This window comes from Astatotilapia calliptera, chromosome 9, assembly GCF_900246225.1.
Source record: "Astatotilapia calliptera chromosome 9, fAstCal1.2, whole genome shotgun sequence".
NCBI lineage: Eukaryota > Metazoa > Chordata > Actinopteri > Cichliformes > Cichlidae > Astatotilapia > Astatotilapia calliptera.
The window spans coordinates 6,799,877-6,805,540 of NC_039310.1; positions in this window are offsets into that span (position 1 = coordinate 6,799,877).

The window sequence follows — 5,664 nt, forward strand, 5'->3', positions numbered from 1 at the left end:
TCTACAATATTCTGATGTAGTAAACTAAAACCATTTACCACAGGCTAAACATGGTTGTGTTATTAATGTGGCTGCATAACACTTTTGGTCCCTGAACCTTTTTCTTAAAATCTAACTTCAAATATGTTGTGAAATGTAAGTTCACTCAGAAGTTTGTATTGCTATCATTAGGAAATGCTCTTAATTTATGATTTAAGCATTACCGCTCTGTTTTAGCAATCACTGTATCACTGTAAACCTTTTCTGTGTTGAAGCAGACCACCACACCAAGTCTTGATTTAAATTAAATCTAAAGAAAGACCACCTTCTCTACACAGCATTAATTAAAGTACTTATATTGCTTCAGCCCAACCACAGGCTGGGGTCTGGATGCAAACCATACTTGGCAACCAGGGTAACTTTTTCATAAATGCAGTGCTTAGTCAGTCATTTAGTACAGTGTTGCTCGGGATTATATCAATATGACATATTTCATGTTATGAAAAAAAGAAAAGGCTTGCTATCAGTTTTCACAGAGTTCAAAATAAATCAGACCAGAAACAAAAGAATTTCAGTCAAACACAAACAGATGCAAAAGACCTTGAGGTGACAACATGGACTTATGGAAGGCAGAGGAACATCCGGCAGCCCACAAATGGATAGCAGGGGCCAGTTATACCAGCTGGTCTGACCGAGTCTTCTACAAAGGTTTACACTAAACACACAGGTACTAGACCAGGCATCAACTGCTCAAAAAACAGCCAAATAAAAGAAGAAAAACTTCCTGGATAAGAAAACTTAAATCCAAAAAGAAACCCTTCAAGCAGTCAAATGCTTGGTCCAGAACTGGAGCAGGAAGACTGTACATCTATCAGTTTTTCGAACAAGTAGGAACTACATGTGGGAGATGGTGACTAGAACAGTTGTGGCTGTTGCTCTGCTGGCATTTCCAGTGTGAAATTATTTCTATCACAACTGTTTACAATGGCTAACGTTACATAAAGGTTTAAGCTAACGTAAGATAGGAATTCATTGGGCTACTCAGCAACCACGCCTGTGTCCGATCTACAAAATGTAACATCCATATTCAAAATAAAGGGTTCGACACCATCATGTCATTTACAATGATGTTATAATAAAGAATTTTTTGAGCCTCTGCAAATCCACTTAAAATATTCAGTACATTAAAGTAGATATCTTGTCACCTCTCAGTCATGCTGCTGTCCGTGTCCAGCAGATTGTTTTATGTTCAGTTTTGTGTATAAAAACAAAAACAGTTACACGGGGCAGAACATATTTATTCTGGTCTGGGATGCTTCTACGACATCCATGGATTCTAAATGTTATTATTATGATTATTATTATGTTAAAGTCAGGATAAAGGGCAAAGGAATGAATTATGTCAGTGAATGTCCTCAGTGAGATACAAGAAGTAAAAAGTTGTGTATGTGCATGTGTGTGCGTGCGTGTGTGTGTGCATGACTCCAGCTATTATCCACTCCGTCTGCCTCTGCCATGATTTGTTATTCTGTTTCCTAATAGTACCACACAGGGCTCCACAAACTGGGCTTCCTACTAATTGTCTTCCATCATGGTGAGGCCAAGAGTCAGCTTCAGTATATAAACAAGCTGTAATAATGGCTTTGAAAACACTGCAAATTACAAAATGGACTTATCACAGAGATCATATGGGGCACAGCTGAGACAGCAGTGGCGAATGCAGAGACGGAACAAAGTAAACTGAAGGAAAAGGAGGAACAAGAGATGGGGAAACAGTGAGCGCAAGCAAGGAAGTGACAGAGTGTGTAGAAATCTAGCAAAATAATAAGTAACAATTGAAGTTCAGAGGGTCCAAGATCCAGTCTTATTCAACTCTAGCCTCTGTTATAAGAACCGGGTTCATGCTAAAGTTTGGAATTCATTCTCTTTTGGCTTTGCTATGTGGCCTGACAAATCCACTTTGCACTCACAAATCAAATCACACAAGAGCCTACTGTATGTTACTTTTTCACCATCCGACAAAGTAAGCTTTCAGTTTCTTGAAGAAGTGGAAACATGAGTCATAGGTATTAACAAGGTCTTAAAGAGAAATGTCACGTGTGAAAATGAGTCGGAGAGCAGCTTAGCACAACCCAAACCATAATTGTTATGATTTATACACAAATGTGACCCAAAAACATCATTTTGAAACTTTATATTCCGAACACTAGGAATCGAGAATGTGACTGTTTTCTCAGCACTGTTACACAGAAGCTTAGGGTATGGATATTTCCATGTCACATACTCTGGATTGAAGTTGAATTTTAGACACCTAGAATAATTTTAGAGTGTAATAAATATCTGGGAACACCAGAGCACAGCATAAGTCAGCTGGCACCAGAAATGCTAAATTAGTCATCATATTCATCTAACATTTTCATCCCATGATGCAAATGCATCTACTGGTTGGTTAAGGACCTTCTAACTGTCTGTCTCCTGGAATCTTCTCCATGCTCTTGAGACTGTGCTGGGAGACACTGCAGAACTTCTGGGATGTAATGATGTGCCATCCTGGAAGATGGCACATCTTCTACCTATGCAACTTTTGTAGGGTCCAGGTATCCCTCATGATACCAAAACTAGTAAAAAAAAAAACCAAAAACATAAAAGATGAGGAGGGAAAAAATCTGAGTGGTGTTTACCTGTAAAACCATTCCTGTTTGGGGGGTTGTCTAATTGCTGCCCCTCTAGTGCAGCTGTTGTTAATTTCATTAACACCATAGCAGCTGATTCTTCTTGACATGTTCTCAGAACTTTAACCATCACACTCACCGTCTTTGGTTTGTACGGTCAGGCCTCACCTCCTTAGAAATTTCTGAGGGTTTCTGAGGCTTTCATTTTGGATAATTCCACATTTTAAAAAAATGAATCAAGAAATGTATTATTGATAGATTTATCTGTTCTGTTCAGCTCATTTTTTGTAGGTGTAGGGTGGGGAAGGGTTGATAAAATCAATCACAATAAATCAGTATTAATAGCTGAACGATTTTCTTGCAGGCTTTATTTCCACGTGACACAAAGTTCAAAGAGCTCGCCGTCCTGCCAGGTTACACAAGGGGGATCAAAGCTACTACTTAAGATTGCATGGGTGTGGACACTGAATAGTATAAATCACAGAGTTATCATTACATGCACCTGCTCTGTTGTAAACATGTCAGGCAAATCACGCCACTAATCCCTGCATTTATCACACTTCAACAGCTCTTGCATGCACTGTTTCAACATTAATGAGAAGTCCACTGATATGTTGTGGCGGTGATGGAGGATGTCAGTGAGTGCCGTTTAAATACTTTTCATTAATTTTCAGTCTTTCTTTTAGCAGTGGGCTTTATTCAGGCATCATCAGACCAAACTGAGATTTTGATCTAAGGAGCGCAAATTTTATGTAAAATGTTACAAATAATCTAATCACAGTAGCAACCCTTTCTTTCAGACAAGTAGATGTTTTTGTCATGTTTGCCTACTAATTGAGTTCCCAAAAGTATGCACATGTAATTATGATTCATTTTCTTTCTTAATCATATTTGCTCACTGGAGGAGGTTTTTGTTTTCTCCCGTTGAGCCATGTCCTGGGACTGAGCTGTGCCACTCTGTTTGAGAAGGGAAATCTTTTAATTCAGGACCACAAACTCAGTATTTACCCAGCAAAGCAACCCATTAGCCCGATGCTAATGCACGCCAGCTTTTTTTTCCTTTCGCTTTTTCTTTTGGACCGGGCAATGAACTTGCAAATGTCATATTTATATGAGTGTGTCCAGGCATTAATGGCACATTAACTCAATTCTGATCCAGAGGTTAAAGCCCACCACCCCTCCTCCTCCTGCCTTTATGGACTTGTTTACTGCCACTTATTGGACTGCTGCTTTCAAAGAGTTTTCCAGTGTCATGGGTGTTCCTGTCCTGGATGAGGTGAAATGGGTTCATGTTTTTTGCTTGTATGAAAAAACCTTTTCCAACAGAGAGAGAGAAAAAAAACAGCGGTGGAAATAATTGAAGAGACAGTATGAGAGAAGGAACAGGCAGAGAGAGGGACGACAAATAACTTACCAGGACAGACGAGAGCAGGAAAAGCTGCTTCCTTCCTCCCCTCCGCCACAATCACCAGGGGCTGCAGCTCAGAGTGCAGTCGCGGTATTTTTAGCTCTAATCTGAGGGGAAATGCCACCTCGGGGACTATAGAGGTCATTGGGGAGCAGCGAGGGAGTAGACTAGTGTTTCCTGACCCATGTGGAGCTGCACTGACAGGGACACCAAGGGCCATGCTGGACACAAGGTCCAGGTCAAAGAGCGCAAGCTTTGAGTGTGTGACCTGGGGTGTGTGTGTGTGTGATGCTGGATGCTGGTAGAGGTGATGGGGATGGGATAGGAAAGTGTAGAGCTGGACAGAGGCTCTACTGCCATATTTTCTACTTAACATTGATGTTACATCAGAGCACAACAGTACAAAGGTAAAAAAAAATAAAAATACGATGAATCAATAAATGTGAAAATATAAGTGCTGTCAAAAACTAAGTACACCCTTGTGGCAGATGTGAGAACCTCTATAAAAGCAGACATTTTGACAGTTTTCTTAATGAAAAGCCAAAATCACAGGACTGGACATCCCAGGAGATTCACCCTAAGGTCAAACTGTGTGATGCTCATAGAAACTGCAAGAAATCCAGGAGCTACATCTCAGACTCTACAGGCCTCACTAAAAGTTCATGGCAGTACAGAATGGTCAGAAAATGACCAAGTTATTTGTACAGACGCGACCAAAGTGGAGCTGTCTGCAGTTGCATGTTCAGCAAAAACAAAGCCACAGCATATCAGCACAAGCATGTCATAGTAACTGTCAAGCACGGTGGTGGAGGGGTGATGATTTGGGCTTCTTTTGCAGCCACATGACCTCTGCACCTTGTTGTCATTGAGTCAACTATGAACTCTTTGTACCAAAATATTTTAGACAAATGGGAATGTTTCCAAACACAGCAGCAAATCTAGTACAGAATGGCAGAAAACGAAAAGAATCATGTGATTTCAACTGTCCGGTTAAATTCCAGACCTCAACCGTACTGGAGTAATGGTGCTGGGAGAGCTGTGAGTAAATCAGAGCCCACACATCTCAGTGAACGTAAGCAGCATTGTAAATGAGAATGGGCAAAAATTAGTTCACAGTGATCTGAGACTGATTGTCGTACAGAAAAAGATTACTATGTTAAAGCTACGCTTAGCTCTACAAGCTAAAAGTAATAAGAAGAAATGGATGCTGAAAATGAAACGGAAAACAAATGATTGTACTCATAAATATGTGTTGATTACTATATAATTACATCTTTCCACACATTTTCATTCTCATAAACTTAGAATTCCTCCATTAAAAATACATAGAAGTTGGTGCAAGTGTGTGAAAACCGCAATGTTTAATATACTGGCCTGAGATGTACGATGCTATTCCATCTAATTAGACCAGCCACAAATACAGGTGGTGAAAAACAGAAGTCGTAGGCATTCACATGCCACAAAGGCACACTTTCAACTTCAGACTCAAGATATGCATTACTTTTTGGGTGAATGCCAAAGGCATTCAGCCTATCTGATTGTTCAGTCTGACGTCACTAGCCGTGTCTGGACCTAAACTCCGCTGCAGGTCCATATATCAAACGA